Raw genomic sequence first — 19,573 nt, forward strand, 5'->3', positions numbered from 1 at the left:
GTATCTGAAAGGGACTTAAAAAAGAATATTGTTCCCTTTTTGTGAAACACATTATCTGCAACTCTAATCTTTTTTTCTTCTGAATGGATTGAGGGAAATGGAGTATTTTCTAGAATAAGTCAAGGCAAAAAGTCAATTTTTAATTTACTAAGACAGTGGGGTTTTTTTGTAGATGGATAAACTAATTGACCAGAGTGCCTCTAATGGACTAGTGCATACATAGAATGTTTCTATATGGTGGAGATGGCATTAGTCACTGGTAAAATAAAGGACTGTATAAAAAAGAAAGTTGGAAATAGTGCCAGAGCACTACCTGGTTTATAAAGTTTGAAACAAGAAAAATTAAAATTAAACAAACAAAAAAAGAAAGTCACAGCAGTAAATCATTCTATAGGAGGCAGTGGTATGGGACAGGAGTTGTTCTGATATGCAAATATAAGTTATTTGGAATGTTGTAGCTTTTGGCTTGCATGTGGATTTATTCAGAAGTTATCTTTATATAAATGTGTTAATAAGTGGACCTTAAAAGAGTATCATGCATGTTCCAATTATAATAATGCTTAGTTAATATATAATTGTGACTAATTCAGTCTGTGCAACTAGTTTCAAGACAAAAGTAGGAAGAATCTGATGACAGTTATCATTGAATACCCTAATCCATCCTGCTGTCTGCAGCAGGCAAGGCGTTGAGGTTTAATTATGGCAATCCTAAAAATCACATAGGACAGCTAGGATTTAATTTTTATTTTTATTTATTTTATTTTTTTTTTCCGCTGTACAGCATGGGGACCAAGTTACACTTACATATGTACATTACTTTTTCCACCCTTTGTTCTGTTGCAATATAAGTATCTAGACATAGTTCTCAGTGGTACTCAGCAGGATCTCATTGTAAATCCATTCCAAGTTGTATCCAATAACCCCAAGCTCCCAATCCCTCCCACTCCCTCCGTCTCCCCCTGGGCAAGCCACAAGTCTATTCACCAAGTCCATGATTTTCTTTTCTGCGGAAAGGTTCATTTGTGCCTTATATTAGATTCCAGATATCAGTGATATCATATGGTATTTGTCTTTGTCTTTCTGACTTATTTCACTCAGTATGAGAGTCTCTAGTTCCATCCATGTTGCCGCAAATGGCATTTTTGTGCTTTTTTATGGCTGAGTAGTATTCCATTGTGTATATATACCACATCTTCCTAATCCAATCATTTGTCAATGGACATTTGGGTTGTTTCCATGTCTTGGCTAATGTGAATAGTGCTGCAATGAACATGCGGGTGCATGTGTCTTTTTCAAAGAAACTTTTGTCCTGATATATGCCCAGGAGTGAGATGCGGGATCATATGGTAGTTCAATGTATAGATTTCTAAGGTATCTCCAAACTGTTCTCCATAGTGGCTGTACGAGTTTACATTCCCACCAGCAGTGCAGGAGGGTTCCCTTTTTCTCCACACCCCCTCTAGCATTTGTTATTTGTGGACTTATGAATGATGGCTATTCTGACTGGTGTGAGGTGGTATCTCATGGTAGTTTTGATTTGCATTTCTCTGATAATCGGGGATATTGAGCATTTTTTCATGTGCTTATTGGCCATCTGTGTATCTTCCTTGGATAAATGATTCTTCAGGTGTTTTGCCATTTTTCCATTGGGTGGTTGGCTTTTTTTGCTGTTGAGTTGTGTAAGTTGCTTGTATATTCTAGAGATTAAGCCCTTGTCTGTTGCATCATTTGAAACTATTTTCTCCCATTGTGTGAGATGTATTTTTGTTTTCTTTTTGGTTTCCTTTGCTGTGCAAAACCTTGTCAGTTTGATTAGGTCCCAATGGTTTATTTTTGCTCTTATTTCTGTTGCCTTGGGAGACTGACCTGAGAAAATATTCATGAGGTTGATGTCAGAGAATGTTTTGCCTATGTTCTCTTCCAGGAGTTTGATGGTGTCTTGTCTTATATTTAAGTCTTTCAGCCATTTTGAATTTATTTTTGTGCATGGTGTGAGGGTGTGTTCTGATTTCATTGCTTTACATACAGCTGTCCAGGTTTCCTAGCAATGCTTGCTGAATTGACTTTCTTTTTCCCATATTATGCTCTTGCCTCCTTTGTCAAAGACTAATTGACCATAGGTGTCAGGGTTTATTTCTGGGTTCTCTATTCTGTTCCATTGGTCTGCCTGTCTGTTTTTTGTTTGTTTGTTTGTTTGTTTTTGTCTTTTTGCTATTTCTTGGGCCACTCCCACGGCATATGGAGATTCTCAGGCTAGGGGTCTAATTGGAGCTGTATCCACCGGCCTACACCAGAGCCACAGCAACACGGGATCCGAGCCGCATCTGCAACCTACACCACAGCTCACAGCAAAGCTGGATCGTTAACCCACTGAGCAAGGGCAGGGACCGAACCCGCAACCTCATGGTTCCTAGTCGGATTCGTTAACCACTGCGCCATAATGGGAACTCCTGCCTGTCTGTTTTGATACCAGTATCACACTGTTTTGATGACTGTGGCATTGTAATAGTGCTTGAAGTCTGGGAGAGTTATGCCTCCTGCTTGGTTTTTGTTTTTCAGGATTGCTTTGGCAATTCTGGGTCTCTTGTGGTTCCATATAAATGTTTGGACTGTTTGTTCTAGTTCTGTGAAAAATGTCATGGGTAATTTGATAGGGATTGCATTGAATCTGTAGATTGCTTTGGGTAGTATGGCCATTTTTACAATATTGATTTTTCCAATCCATGAACATGGAGTATCTTTCCATTTCTTTACATATTCTTTGATTTCTTCGATTAAAGTTTTATAGCTCTCAGCATATAAGTCCTCTACCTCCTTGGTCAGGTGTATTCTGAGGTGTTTGATTTTTTAAGGTGCAATTTTAAAAGGTATAGTATTTTTCTATTCCTTTTCTAATATTTCATTGCTGGTATACAGAAATGTGACTGATTTCTGAAAATCTTATATCCTGCTACTTTGCTGAATTTATTAATCAGTTCACGTAGTTTTTGGGTTGAGTCCTTAGGGTTTTCTATGTATAGTATCATGTCGTCTGCATACAGTGACAGTTTTATATCTTCTCTTCCTATTTGGATGCTTTTTTATTTCTTTTGTTTGTCTAATTGCTGTGGCTAGGACTTCTAAAACTATGTTGAATAGCAGTGGTGAGAGTGGGCATCCCTGTCTTGTTCCAGATTTGAGTGAGAAGGCTTTCAGTTTTTCTCCATTAAGTATTATATTTGCTGTGGGTTTGTCATAAATGGCTTTGATTATGTTCAGGAATGTTCCCTCTATACACACTTTGATGAGAGTTTTGATCATGAATGGATGTTGGATTTTGTCAAATGCTTTTTCTGCATCTATTGAGATGATCATATGGTTTTTGACTTTTGTTAATGTGGTGTATGATGTTGATTGATTTGCATATGTTGAACCATCCTTGTGAACCTGGCATGAATCCAACCTGGTCGAGTTGTATGATCTTTTTTATATGTTGTTGGATTCGGTTGGTTAAAATTTTGTTGAGAATTTTTGCGTCAATATTCATCAAAGATATTGGCAGATAGTTTTCTTTTTTGGTGGTATCTTTGTCTGGTTTTGGAATGAGGGTGGTGGTGGCATCATAGAATGTCTTTGGAAGTATTCCTTCTTCTTCAACCTTTTGAAAGAGTTTAAGGAAGATGGGCACCAGATCCTCTTTATATGTTTGATAGAATTCGCCTGTGAAGCCATCTGGTCCTGGACTTTTATTTGTAGGGAATGTTTTTATGACATATTCAATTTCATTTCTAGTGATCGGTCTGTTCAATTGATCTGTTTCTTCTTGATTCAGTTTTGGCAGGCTGTAAGACTCTAGAAAATTGTCCATTTTTTCCAGATTGTTAAATTTCTTGGCTTATAGTTGTTCATAGTATTCTCTTATGTGTGTTTTTTTTTTTTTGTATTTCTACAGTATTCGTTGTGATTTCTCCTTTTTTACTTCTAATTTTGTTTATTTGGGTTCTTTCTCTCCTCTTCTTACTGAGTCTAGCCAGGGGTTTGTCAAATTTGTTTACCTTTTCAAAGAACCAGCTCTTGGTTTTATTCATTTTCTCTATTGTTTTTTGAATGTCTATTTTATTGATTTCCTCTTTGATCTTTATAATTTTCTTCCTCCTGCTGACTTTAGGTCTTTTTTGTTCTTCTTTTTCTAATTTGTTTAGGTGGGGGGTTAAGTTATCAATTTGAAATCTTTCTTCTTTTTTGAGGAAGGCCTGTATTGCTATGAATTTTCCTCTGAATGAGCACTGCTTTTGCAGCATCCCATAGATTTTGAGAGGTTGTGTCTTCATTATTGTTTGTCTCAAGGTATTTTTTAATTTCCTTCTTGATTTCCTCATTGACCCATTGGTTTTTTAGTAGCATGTTGTTTAGTCTCCATGTAGTAGGTTTTTTCTCATTTCTTTTCCTGTGGTTGATTTCTAGTTTCATGTCATTGTGGTCAGAGAAGATACTTGAATTTCTATGCTCCTAAATTTGTTGAGGTTAGCTTTGTGTCCCAATATGTGGTCGATTCTTGAGAATGTTCCATGCTCACTTGAAAAGAATGTGTATTCTGATTTTTTTGTATGTAGTGTCCTGAAGAGGTCAATTAAGTCTAACTTTTGTATTGTTTCCTTTAAGATCTCTGTTGCATTATTGGTTTTCTGTGTAGAGGATCTAGGACAGCTAGGATTTATATATGTTGTAAAATTGCATTAAAAATGTTGAGTTGAGAGTAGCCCTGATTAGAAGATCTAGAATGCATCTTCCATGACTTTCAAAAGAAGATGACAGGACAACTATTTATTATTTTGCTTGTAGTAAGATGTAGCTTGTTGATAAGGCTGTAATTAGAGTTCTATAGCATCATGAGAAATCAGTGTCCACTTCCTACAGAAAAATTTTAATTGGTGTGTCAGTCTTGGCAGTTTAAGAGCTGAACAGAACATTCTAGTGAATGAATAATGAGTCTGTCTCTCCTCCTTTTTCCCTCATAAACAAATGCTGCGCAAGAGCTTGGGGAAATGGCATTAGGAGAAAAATACTTGGATGATTACCCCATGCTTTTCATAGTTAAGGATTTGTTTACTATGAAACATTCACAGCTTTCCTTATGTGTACACAGATATTTCAGTATTTTTAATGTAGAAAATGTAAAATTCAAAATGACCAAAACTGCTATATATTTAGGGTTACTTTCAAATCAAATGCTAGTTTAATAATCACCAGAAAACTTAGAGGTATGAAATATTAGAATATTTATGAGAAACATAAGTTTATTGAATTTAAAAAATATTCTTGATCAATAGATACTAAGAATCCCAAAGTATTAAGCTGAAATCCCTGCCAACTTTTGTAACTAGAGTAAATAAATGTGGTTCTGTAAAGAAATCATAAATGTCAGCGCAGAGGCACTATTTCCTCCTTCTGTATCAAGTGAATTTTGTAGCATTTTATCAACCAGTCAAAAAATGGGAGGAAAAAAAGTGAGTCATATAATCTGTGAGCTAATACAACAGTATGTGTAAACAATATATACTGAAAATTAGTAAAAAATATAATTTTATAAGACAAAATATAAAATTCTGTATTACATTAAAAGAAAAAAATATTCTTATCTTCAAAATATTTAAGTAAAATTGTCCTTTGGCTTATGTAAGAAATGTTAAGTGGAACTTTTTAATATATTTTGGGGCATATTTTTTAAAATCAGAAATATTGTAAAAACTGTTAAAATGCTGGCTAAAATGTATTTAGGGGCAAAAAGACCAAAAAAAATCACTTAAGAACAAGAACTGAATATTTTTTCACAAATTATTGAAAATCTTGCATTTATTCTTAGTTGAGAAACAAGTAATTCTAACTCCAAGTGAACTACTGTGCTTAAATGATTAAATTATTTATCTTTTTTTTTTAAAGCATTTGTTTTTGGTTTTGATGCGAAAGCACTTTATTACACATTTTTTTTTTTTTTAAGAAGGACAAAACTCTCTGTTCCTGAGGTTTTCTTTGTGCTTTCTGGTGATTCTCATGTATAAAATATTGAAAAGTGCTAAGATTTTCCAATGGTTACTATAGAATTTTGGGTAGATATACTATTCTTTCAAAGAAATGCATTTTCTGAAACCTAAATCATTATATTGCAGTTTTTACCTCCAGAGTATAGCTAAGTAGATGGCATAAGCCAAGTTAAACAGTTGTGAAGAAGAAAAAACTCTTGTTAGTTGGCACCTCCTAGAATAAATCATGTTGTTTTTTTCTTTTCTGTAATCCAAGACAATACGAACTTCAATCAGACATATACATTAAGGCGATAGTCACCCCAAATAAGAAGTTTTAAGTTTTACTCCATTTGGTGTATCCTGGTTTTTGAAGGTAACTACGTAGCAATTAAAACATATCCATCTTCCAGGGAAGAACTTCAAAGATCTTTTATTCCTAGGTAAGGAGTGCATGAATCACTAATTACAACGCATTGCTCAGTTTTTCTCCACTAACTTTCATCCTGTGAGGAGATTAATAGCCATCCTTGAGACACCAGCTGCTTTCTATTTATCAAAGAGAAACCAGTGCCTGGCAGCTCTCCTAGAGGACTAAAGGAAGACAGCACAGAGACTTAACTGCATGTTGGTAACTGAGTGTGGAGACAAAGCAAGGACCCCTAAACTCTGATGAGTCCCTGAAGACTGTGATAGTTTTTTCCTATTATGGTTAATATACCTATTATATCTTTAATTGTATGTTTCCCATGTTAATTTTTGAGTGTATGGTCTAAAACCACATCAATATTACAGACAGTTGTGCCTCACATTGCTTTCTTGAGAAACCATATCTGATAGTCTAGAAGTTGATCTTCTTGTATTTAGGAGTGTCTTTTATCTTTCCTGTTTTTTAAAGAAATTCCTTGTCCTCAAGAGTCTGCAATCTTAAAAATAAGGAACCTCAGAGAAATTATTAGTCCACCTTCTACAATCAACTTCCTCCTTGAAATTAGTTCTATTACTGTGCTATAGTCACCAAAACACATTTTTTTAAAAGAAACTCAAGAGAGTATTTTGGGGAGATGGAGGAACAGGGAGCAGCAGGAATCTGTGTTCCCCATCTGGACAACTGCAATGGCAGAATCTATCTTATATCATTATTTTGGAACTCTGAAATCTGTAGAAGGCTTTCAACATACAGTGGGATGCTTAGAAAGTGAATTGTGATTAATTTTGGTCAATTTCAATTCCTTGCACAATAACAGCTACCTATCCACCACCCCCATCCACCTGGTAAGCAGCTGTGTATAAGTTCCTGGAGCACCTTGCACATAGAGTAAATTGGGGTGGGTACTCAAAATACTGAGGATTTGTTCTCTGATTCCTGATTGCTGCTTCTGATCCCAGAGGTACAGACAGACAGGTAGGCAAGCCCCTTGCAGATGTTGCAAGTCCCTCCCAGTCAGGATGCATCAACTTCCAGAGGATATAAAGGATTAGAATCCTTTTATTGCCGCTTCATTGTTAAGCTTTCTCCCATTTTAGAACCCAGGAATTAAGGAGTAGAATATTCAAAAACAATTGCATATAAAGGGAAAATTAGAAAGTGAAGTCACAGGGAAAGACCTAAGAAGACATTACCACAGCCTGGTCCTCCGCATAGAAACAACAATCAAAAAAAACAAAAACTATACATATATGTATATATGTGTGTGTGTGTGTGTGTGTGTGTGTGTGTGTATAGTAATCCCCATGGTAACCATAAGAAATGTGCTTTCATAAGGAAGAATTTGTATAAGGAGGAGGATTATTAAGGATAAAGATTTTTAACCAGACCAGTCCATAGGTAGGTAGATAGATAGATTGACAGATAGATAAATAAATAACTCCCAAACAATTCTAAGATAATTTTCAGTGCCCATTCCTTAGTTAGTGAATGATTTATACTTTCCATCACAACAGGTAGGTATCATTTTCTCTTCTTTTGGAAGAAATTTGCAGCACAAAAGAATTGCCAAATTTTCCCAGTCAGTAAGGACAGTTATGGAACACAACGTTTAGGCTGTTAGGGTGCAAAATTAATGTCTACTCCCCCTCTGCTTCTAAAGTAGAAATGGAGTTCCTTCAGCAGCAGAATGTACAGTTATATTACTGGAAAATTAATTATTAATTTGCCAGGAGAAATTAGAAATACACTAGAGAAGAAAGGACTAGTAAATACCTTTTATAACTCAAAGAGCCAAAGAATTAACTAAGGCTGAAGGGTTTGAATATGCTTAAAATTTCAGGAGTTCCCATTGTGGCTCAGTGGTCAATGAATCCCACTAGGAACCGTGAGGTTGCGGGTTCCATCCCTGGTGTCGCTCAGTAGGTTAAGGATCAGGCGTTTCTGGGAGCTGTGGTGTAGGTCGCAGACGTGGCTCGGATCTGGTGTTGCTGTGGCTGTGGCATAGGCCAGCGGCTACAGCTCAGATTAGACCCCTAGCCTGGGAACCTACATATGCTGCAGATGTGGCCCTAAAAAGACAAAAAAAAAAAAAAAAAAAGGAATATGCTTAAAATTTCAATAGGTTACTTATATGCTAAATTGAATAAATAAGAGAGTAGGACGTGGGAATTTAAAAACATTGGGAGACTATAGGGACAATGTAACACAATTGGAGGTTACTTATAGGTATGCATGGAAAATTGAACTTGGAGTTAAAGCTAAAAATTATAGAACACATGGATAAGAATTCAAAGCTATTTAGTCATAAAACTCAATCTGGATGTTAATTATAAATTGAAAGAAGACTTTAAATTTTAAAGGCCTATTGTAGGCACAGGTTTATATTATCCACTTGACAACACAGAATGCTATCACCTAAAAACCTAAGAGAAATATGATAGTCACAGGGAGAAAGAAGACTCTTCTTAACCTTTCATTCTTCAGAATGAATGTGTCACATTTTTATAATTCCACAGCCACATTAGAGTAAGGCAAGGCTTAAAGTACATATATGAATCCAGCCCCAAAGTAAAAGTTAATAACATTAGTGTATAAATTCTAATATATGGAGGGCTTGCATCAGAGAGCCAATAAAGCAAACCTTCTATTCCACTTATACAACTCGTGGAAATATGCAAAAACACCATTCATGGGAAGGGATATAAAATAAGAGTAGACATTTTCATGGATTCCAGTCCTATCAGTTTTACCATATATTTTGTGGAGTGAGTATTTGAAATTCAATTCTACCTGATTTATCTACTATAATAATACATTCGGTGTCATTTTAAATTGTGCATGATATTATAGAATAGGATATGAGCTTTCTGATCTTGGAATATAGCTACATTGAAAGATTTTAATCAACATATATAATTATTTCTATCATATAATTTGAGTTGATTTATAAAAAAAGACTTTTAAATGAAAATATCTCATGTTATAATAAAAAAAATAGTTGTCTCTGTGCTATATGATATCAGAAATCTCTCTCTCAGACTAATTCTAGACACTGTCTGCTACTGAGGAATTGGTTCTGAATGTGCAACCACTAGCCTTGGACCCCACTGCCTCACTGGTTGGGCAGTACTGCCCTGGGGTAGGCATCTATTATTGCTGTGGGCTCAGGCAGGGTTGGAAAAATCTGAGATTGACATCACTTTGCCATTGAGACATTATATTCCTTTTATCTTTTTTTTGAGTGTATTCTCTGTACTAGACTTTGTGATACATGTTTTATTTATTTATTTAGTTAGTTAGTTAGTTTTTGTCTTTTTAGGGCTGTTCTTGTGGCATGTGGAGGTTCCCAGGCTAGGGGTCGAATTGGACCTGTAGCTGCCAGCCTACACCACAGCCACAGCAACTCGGGATCTGAGTCTCATCTGCGACCTACACCACAGTTCATGGCAATGCTGGATCCTTCACCCACTGAGCAAGGCCGGGGATTGAACCTACATCCTCATGGATACTAGTTGGGTTCATTAACCACTAGGCCAAGACAGGAGCTCCATATTCATTTTGGAGATTAGTAAACAGAGGTTCCCAAAACTTAAATGGCTTATTTGAAGTTAAACAGCTGTGCGATAATCAGTTTTAGCTTTGAAACAGCATAATTTTATTTCAAATTTTATCATAGCTTCTCAGGACATTGTAATTATGGATATTAAAACATGAATTTTGAGCTCATTCTAGTTTTTGATGTAGAATATTAATGTGAGAAATATAAGTACTGTTGTGAAAATCCAATTAAAGTCTCATGTATTCAAATCTATCTTCTTAAGATTAAAATAAATGATAAATAATATATGTTTTAGGATGTTTTCTAATTTTCTTCCTTTTGTAGTCAGGGAATAATTTTTAGCATGACATCCATTATTATAGTGTATTCTCCATTAGAATATAGTGTCTAGAATGGTCAAAAACTTTATTCCCAAAGCATAATGTGAAGCTATTTTTTCCTCTATGAATTCTAGTTTAGAAATACTGAGGGCAATGGATCCATAATTCAAAAAGAAGTTTCCAAGAGTATATTTTTTAAATTCATCCTACTGAGACTAAATTTCATAATTTAATAGCATGTCATGTTTGGACCTAACTGGAATTTGTAAAAATTTTCTAAGAGGAACATGTAAGAGTTTCTTCGTATCTTTGATTTTGTTTCTCTGCAGGGAATATTATTTGTACGTAGACGTGAAGCCAACTGATCCCTGTCATTTGATTCAGGTTGAGACCTTCCGTCATGAGCAATGCCCACTGAACTACAGATTGCAGATTCTCATCAGAGAACAAGGCCACCCATGAAGACAAACCATGATGTATTGTCTGGCACCATTACCCTGAGGAGCTGACCTTGGCATTGGTGAGACCCAAATTAGTATAAAATCCGTAGCTCATCTTTCATTAAATATCATCACTCATGGGTCACAGGTTTGTCCAGATGTTTGGAAGCTAAGTGAAATTCAAAGCAGCTCTTATCTTTAGCAAATATGTTCTCACCCATATAAAACTTAAACAAATAGAGAATATGGGGGGGGGAGAGCTTAATCGAAGGTTATTTTGATTACTCCCCCCCCCTTTTTTTGTCCTAAATAACCCCACTGTAATATCAATTACATAATGCATGGTTATGATTTAACTTTCTTGGTTGTACAACAAAAACATAAGTTCTTGCAGATAGATTCTATTATACTTGAAGTAGTACTTACTAGTTATTTTTAAACAACTTCTAAGAAGAAAAATACTTACGTGCCTTCTAAAAAATTGTCCTTGTCGGTCTACCCTCAACACAACCCTCCATTCACCTTTTAAATATGTCCTGCAGAAACAAACTCGGGACAGTATTAATTTTCCTCTGTGTGTGTATATGTGTGTACATTCCTTTCTGAAATCACTCTAGCATGTCAAAGACACCATCCTAGGTACTTTATGTCATCTGATCTGTGCAAAAGCATCACAAGGTAGATGTGCTTATTATTCACACTTCAGATGATGGAAATGAACCTGAGAGCTTAGGGAACTTTATTTCTTGGTCATGCATGTGGTGTGTGAATGATGAGCACAGATTCAATGCCAGACTATATTACTCCCAGGCTGCTGTTCTAAACCATCACATTCTCAGCTTTCAGAGAGCATAGTGATATCTGAGTAGAGGAAAAAAATTGGTAAATATATGCAGATGTTTCACTATAATGAAGTGTCTTTCAGATATGAAGAAACTTTAGAATATGTAAGCATTGCCTACTCACATTAACGAAATAATCTGTCCCCTTCTTAAAAAGTAGGTTTTACCAGGTTGGTTCAAATGAATGTAAACTTTCTGGATCTGATCCAGTAATCCATAACACATAATACAGGGAATAAAATCTTACCCTCTCTTTTCTCCAGATGGATTTCTGGATATGAGTTTCATCTTTTCTGGCATCAAATGCTAAAACCTCTAGTAAGCATCATGCAGATGTAAAACAAGACAGTTTTAGCTACAGCCCCATGCATAAAGTACACCACACTTTGTATGAGAAAAGTTTGGAAGAAACATATTGGGATGTCCATTTACATTTTAATGGAATATGGGTCTGGGGCTGTATTTTCTATTATACAGAACTAGTTTCCTAGCAAAGTATCGTCAGTATCCTGCTGACATTTTATTTTAGTGTCTCTTGATCATTTAAATATAACATTTAAGCTTATATAATTTTTGAACGTATTTAATTTTGTTCTGAAGCTCATAATATCAGCCCCTAGAGAATAAGCACATGTAAATAAGTGTTTTACAAAATACCAACGAGAAAGGGTCAATGCAAAGGACTAAAATAAGTATTTTAAGAATTTTTATAACAGCTGTTTACAAAGCAGTTGGGAAAGGGTCGCCTAGTGGCAACCCAGCTATCTGTCTCTGCATTATGATCCTTAAATCTGGGCGACATTTAAAATGATGGTTTCTCTAAATTTTTTTAGTATGCCCCACTCTAGTTAGACCATTTTTTCTCCCAAATGTTAAAAATCAGTAAGATCTTTTTTCATTGGGTTACATTTCCCTTTAATAGCTAACATTATGAATATTTACAATAACATAATATGTATCTTATATCTTCCCCAATACCATTAAATCCTCACTATATGTTTTCTTCATTACTTCCTTCTCCAAGAGAAATTCACAATCTTGAATTCATTGCTTATTATTACATGAGTATCTTTGTAACTTTCTTATCTGGTTTTGAATGTTTTAATGTTATTTTTAAATGGCACAGAATTTTATATATACATATATTCTTCTACAGATACATAAAATTTTGTAAATTACCTTTTGTAAGCAATGAATTGTTAGTATTTGTCCATATTGAAGCCTATAGCTTTAAGTTACTTATTCTAATTGATGTGTAAGTTATCATTGTAAGAATATTTCTGATATTATGGAGCTGTTCTCTTCTCGATGAGGATTGAAATTTTTCTGTAGTTTTTTAGTAATGCAAATGCACCTTAATATATGTGGCACCTTAGTAAATAAGCAAAGAAAGAGAAATTACTGAATTGAATATATTAATATACACACTGGTTAGATACTATTGTATATCTCTCCAACATAGTTATCCCAATTTACTTAACCACAGTGACTGATAAATATATTAGATTTGTTCTTCATGATCAGTGACATTTTCTAACTGGGTTGTTGGTCTTTTACTTACATGCTGCTATTCTTATTTCTTTTTGGTGGTACTTCAATTTGTTGTCATACTAATCTATGGTTAATTATAGGCATTGCAGATTTTGAGATATATCCCTTCTATAAAATTAAGAAGAGATATTTAGTCTGTCAAATTCAAATATTAGGTCGTTTGAAACATTGTGTTAGCAATTAGAAGACACTTGGGAGAGTAATGAAAATAATACCATCAAAATATCAACATTAATAGCAATACAGTTATGTTGTTTCTATATAAAATACTTACTAAATAATACACTATTTATTGAATAGGTAAAATATTGGATCCTTGTATCGCTTACATTCCAATAGAGAGATGGAAAATAGTACATAAAATGTATAATATATCAGCTAAGTACTTTATAGAAAATAAATTGAAAAATAGTAGGAGACATTGCAGAAATTGAGGGAGTTGTTTTTAACTGTATTATTAAGTAGGGTGTTCATGAAAAGCCTCTCTGAACTATTACCCTGGTCTTTTTCCATGAATTGGAAAGGTGTATAAGTTTATGGAAGATATCCAGATTAATATGTACTATGAAAACATCCTCTCAAATGCATTGCAATAGGCAATTCATTCATATGTGAGAATCAGGCAAGGGGAAGGTCTGTGTAGATTTCTGGGGGACGATCATTTGTGCCAGAGGGAACAGCGTGTTCAAGAATCTTGAGGCAGGACTATGCCACATATATTTAAAAATGACTAAAAAGCCACTGTGGCTCAAAGAGACTGAGCCAAGGAGAGAGTAGTAGGAAATGAGGGCTGAGAATTCAGGGAATGTGGCAGATCCTAAAGTTTTAAGGGGATTGACAAGGACCTTGGCTTTACCTCTGGGTAAGTTTTAAAAGTATTAGGCAAGTTTGAGCAGGAATGGGACACAATGTGACTGACATGTTATGAAAAACTGTACAAGACTAGGAGAGGAACATGAAAATCAGTACAAAGGTCATTGTTTAATCTGTGTGAAAGGTAATGGCTCGATCTAGGGTGATAATGGTGGAGATGGCAACTAGTCATATTTCATGTTCACTTTCAGTAAGGTTTCTAAGGAACATCATGTGGGGTAGGAGACAAAGAGAGAAACCAAGAACACTCTCAGCATCTGACCAGAGCCAAAGGATGGATTTGAAGTCTACTGAGCTAAGAATAGTTTCATAAAATGTAGGTTTAGGAGATCAGGATTTCAGGTTTCCTTTCTTTCTTTCTTTCTTTCTTTCTTTCTTTCTTTCTTTCTTTCTTTCTTTCTTCCTTCCTCCCTTCCTTCCTTCCTTCCTTCCTTCCTTCCTTCCTTCCTTTCTTTCTTTCTTTCTTTCTTTCTTTCTTTCTTGGATGGCAGGTATGATTTATGGACGTTCCCAGGCTATGGGTCAAATCAGAGCTACAGCTACCACAGCAACACAGGATCTGAGCCATATCTGCCACCTACACCATAGCTCATAGCAACACTGGATCCTTAACCCACTGAGTGGGGTTAAGATGATCCTTAACCCCCATCCTCATGGTTACTAGTCAGGTTATTTCCACTGAGCCACAATAGGAACTCCAGGATTCCAGTTTTGAACAGATTGTGGTCTTGCCAATTAAGTGATAATATCAAATATGCAGTTGAAGATAAGAATTTAGCTGAGTGATCTAGGCTGGAGATTGTCTAAACTTTAAAAGGGCATTTTCTGAAGTGCATTCTGTAAACCTATAGTTCTGTATCTGGTTAACAAGTACTGAACACATACCTTCTCTAGTCAAAATTTTTGGGAAATGTTGCAATTATGTAAACATGTTTTCTTACTTTAGTACTTCTCAGAATCATTAATGTAATAGTGTAGTTTTGATACTTAAAAATTAAGATATAATATTTAGAATTTTCCAAATTTGTCATATCTAGAATCTTTCTTTTCCAGGAATATTGGGGATGAGGGGGGGAGGCTGTTGTTTGGAAAGGAACATTTTGTGGAGAACCATAACAGTGATCCTAAGAGTATTATTCTTCTTTCACAAATGAGAAAAGCAAGTATTGAAGAATCTGACTTGTCCTTCAGGATCACATAGCTGCAGTTCAGGCTCAAGGCAATCCTTTTCCCTGTTTAATTGAACTCATGAAAAAGAAGGGAGTGGAAATACAGGTACATGTGATTTCATGGAATAAACAGAGGAAGCCAAAAAAAATAAAAAAAAAAATGCCTCAGGACTTGGTCTTCCTTAGTGGAGAGAATGGGAGTGGAGAGTATTAAGAGAAGCAAGCCAGGGTGTACTGTTTTAATCCACTGAGTTCTGGCTTAAAGCAATTTAACTAATATTGGCTATATAACTCAGAGTTGTGGAGAGCCTGAATACCTTTGAATTAGCATGGAAAATTTCCTTCTAACATACATAAACTGTGTGGATCACTGGAAATTTTTCCTCTCTCAGGTTACTCTGTGTATCTTCAGCCACAACAGTTCTGAGATATGAGTCAAAAAGATAATTTTATCTATTTAGATAAGGATAGAGTAGTGGCAGAGTGGTGGGAAGTGATAAACACCCTTGCACAAACAGGAATGAAGTAATGAGTCATTCAAAAGTTAGCATTGAGGGAATTACTGTTCTTTTTAATAGTTTTGAAACTGGGTTTAATTATTATTCTCTCAAGTGTATTGCCTAAAGAATTGAATCTCAAATATGACATAAAGTCCCATGGAGGTGAAGGGACATCAAAGTGGGCTGCAAACTGAGCCCCCCAGGGGCTGCTACTGTTGCTAACAAATAATTCCATAGATTTTGAATCTTGAACTTCAGATTATTTACTAGTAATGTACCGAGTGAGTGATTAAGTGTTACTAAAATTTCCTCTTCATAAGGTTTAGCACATTATTAGCTTTTATTGATGGCTTTAGTTCCATGTTCCACAAACAAGATTGGCTGCCACATAATGATTGGCAAGGCGGCAAAGCTACATCTGTGCATGTACTTCCACAGACCACAGAAATACCAGAACATTTAGTTTTCTGCTAAGTTATTGGAAGCAAAATCCTCAAAAATTATATAACACTATGTTTACACCCCAGGCTGTTCAGACTCTCCATGATACTCAGGGTCACTCATTCATTCTCCAGTGATTTCCTTACTAACCCTACACATTCACCTTAGATCCTAAACAGTCCCAGGTTCTACTTCCCAAGTAACTTACAAGGACTTTCCTTTAAAAAATACATTTAAAAAATGAGCTTCTTGAGATGAGATGATGAATCTATATGAGATGATTACTATTGACTCCTGCAGGTAAAGAGTGCTTTGCTAGGCAGTCCAGAATTGCAGTTAAAGAGTAGATGCTTTAATGCCAAGAACACATGAGTTTCAATTCTGGCTTTATCATTTTTATCTAAGACTTCTAGGGACAGTTACTTGGCTCCTTTAAGGATCATATTTGTGCTCTATAAATGCAGAGAAGAACAGGTGCCTCATAAAGTTTTGGAGTTAAGGAGAGAAATCATGTAAAGCACCTAGCATATTAATGCAACTGGTAGATGTCAGTTAAAGAGGAAATTTTCTGTTATTGTGGTAAATCTTCTTGAGATTCCTGTGCCACTATCATTGATGGTCCTACCTAAAGGCAATTTAAGGCACTTAGATGTATTAAACTCACTGAAAATTCAATGAAAATGAGCTATTTGACTTATCTTAAATCTCCCTCAGATTGTTCTGTTCTCGACCCAGAGATCACAAGGCTCAGATGCTCCTGGTGAAAAGCTGACTGATAGTCACTTGCCTCTAGTTTTTAACAAGGTCATCATCCTGCAGCCCTTCTGGTAGGCTACAGTATGAAGAGTCTATGCTTTGTGGCATTTGTGTTCACTGAAAAGTCCTAAGCTACTATGGCAAATTTTAATAGAACTGGTATTAAATTTTCTTTTCTGAAAGACAGCCAGCAAAGAGGTAGAAAACAGGAAAGAAAACTATTTTTATACTTATGAAGAGTATAAAAAGATAAATGAAAGTTGATTCAGTGTGTTTAGAGATCAGAATCAAAAGTCAATTTTAGTAATATTTTATCTGCTTTACTTAATATGACATAAAGTCACTACTATTATTTCTGCCCATTTCAAGATAGTGGATAGCCTTGGGTTTAGGCTTAAAGAACAAGTAGGTAAGACCCAGCATTTGAAGGAAATAATTAGTAGGCACAATTATTGTGGTTCATGTAGTCAATTTATTTACATATTAATTCAAGCTCATGCTTAACAATAAAAGGATGGGTCCAAACTAATGTTCTAAAAGTAGCTGAGGAGGACAGAGAAGTGACTCAATATGCTTAAAGTTTTTGTTTGTGTTTTTGTTTTTTTGTCTTTTTTAGGGCAACACCCCCAGCATATGGAAGTTCCCAGGCTAGGGGTCAAATGGGAGCTATAGCTGCTGGCCTGCACCACAGCTATAGCAACACAAATCCAAACCTTGTCTGCAACCCTCACCACAGCTCACGGCAGTGCTGGATCCTTAACCCACTGAGAGAGGTCAAGGATAGAATCTGCATCATCATGGGTACTAGTCAGGTTCATTATCGCCAAGCCACAGCAGTAACTCCTATATACATAAAGTTAGAAGGAGGCAGGCAAACCACAATCAAGGAGTGTTCAGAAAATAAGGCTAAGACCAGGCCAGAGTGAAGCAAGATAAAGTAGGGTCAAGAAGGGTAGAGTAAGATGAGCAGCCTAAGTCCAAGTCAGTAGCCTAAAAACAAACAAACAAACAAATGATGACAAAAACTGCAATAGATTATGCAGGAAAAATCAGCAAGATAACTTATTCAAGTTATGACTATCAAAAAAGAAAAGGAAAAATATCTATTAATGGAGACAGTTTACATATCACCTCTATATACTCGTGATTTCTGAGAAGTTGACAACCAGTTCTGATTAACTGATTAGCTTCAAGATATTAGATAAGTGTGAATACATGACATTAGCTGGATGGTACAAAGCTACAAAGAACCAGGAACAGAAAGAGCACATGAGAAAATATGACTGAGAAAACCACTTGTAGTTAATTATGGAAATTACTCAATTTAAAAAATATTACAAGCTTGCACAAATCTTTATTCTATTTAACTTTCTATATCCAAGTAAAAAATAGAAAAAATCAAAATACTTTCTATAATTAGTTGCTTATGCCTGACTCAAGTAACACTATACATTTTTTTAGAGGAAAATGACAACATGTTATATGAATAATATGGTGAGCATTGGTGTTATAATTTATGTACAAATTTAATCAACAAAGAGGGCTTATGTAATAAAAAGTTTACATTAAATCCTCATCTTTGTTATTTTCTAGGGATGATATCAATTAAGTGAAATACATACAAGTGCATTTGATCAATATAAACCAAAGTAAGAAATGGAAGATTAAAAAATCATTCCTAAAAATTAATACATCACAAAATAGTTTGCCATTGAGATTTGGATGAACGCTATCTCTAACTCACATACACTAAATCCCACTACAACCTCAATATTAATCTAATAATAACCGTTTCAGTTAAATCACAAATCATTGGCATTATTAAATTATTGGAGGTAGAAATCTAGCAAGTTACTTTATTGAATTATGTCAGGCTTTAAGCATCTCTTTATCAGGTTACTATTGAATAAGGTAGATGGTATACATAACATCCATCAGAAGACAGCCAATGGCCTTCAAACAGATAAGCTGTCAATCTTCCTATTGTATATTGAGGCAGAAAAGGCTCAGAGATGAATGGAATCAAGTCTTTCAGCCTTTGGAGATTGAATCTGGGTAGTATTCCTACCTACAGTGTTCAGGTTAATCAAACAGATTTCTCAAAGCATGGCAGCATGGGGGTCAAATAACTAAAAAGACACAAATAAAATAAAATATCAATGTGTAAAATTTCCTTTACTCTCTGTTTTTTTTATTCTCAATCTTAAAAGAATCAAAACAACCAAAGAAAAAGTCTACTGTGATAGCATTCGTGTCATAGTCAGGAATTTTCTGACGTTAGAAGAGAATTCCCATCTCTTAAGTTATGTGCTGTTCTTTCTTATTTACTGTCATTTTGCTACAGAAAAATAGAAGCCACTGTCAGTAATGAACAAGTCTGCCCATGACTACAAATGTATCTTGTTTCCTTTTAATAACCACTTCCTAAACTGAGTGGAATTGGAGATTGCATCATCTATTTTTGATTAATGAGATGTTCCTCAAAATAGAGCCAACATGAATATGAGACAAAATACTTATCTAAGAATGACCAGGAAGCATCAATAGATCAGTAACATGCTGATGGCCAAGAAAGATTTGGGAGAGGAAAAAACCCTCAAAATAAATAGGAACTGAGAGTAATTTAGGGAGAATATAATTTAGAGATATAGAAGAAAGGAAGAGAAAAAGAAGAACAATGGTGTGGATATAAA

Source organism: Sus scrofa, chromosome 2, assembly GCF_000003025.6.
Source record: "Sus scrofa isolate TJ Tabasco breed Duroc chromosome 2, Sscrofa11.1, whole genome shotgun sequence".
Taxonomy (NCBI): domain Eukaryota; kingdom Metazoa; phylum Chordata; class Mammalia; order Artiodactyla; family Suidae; genus Sus; species Sus scrofa.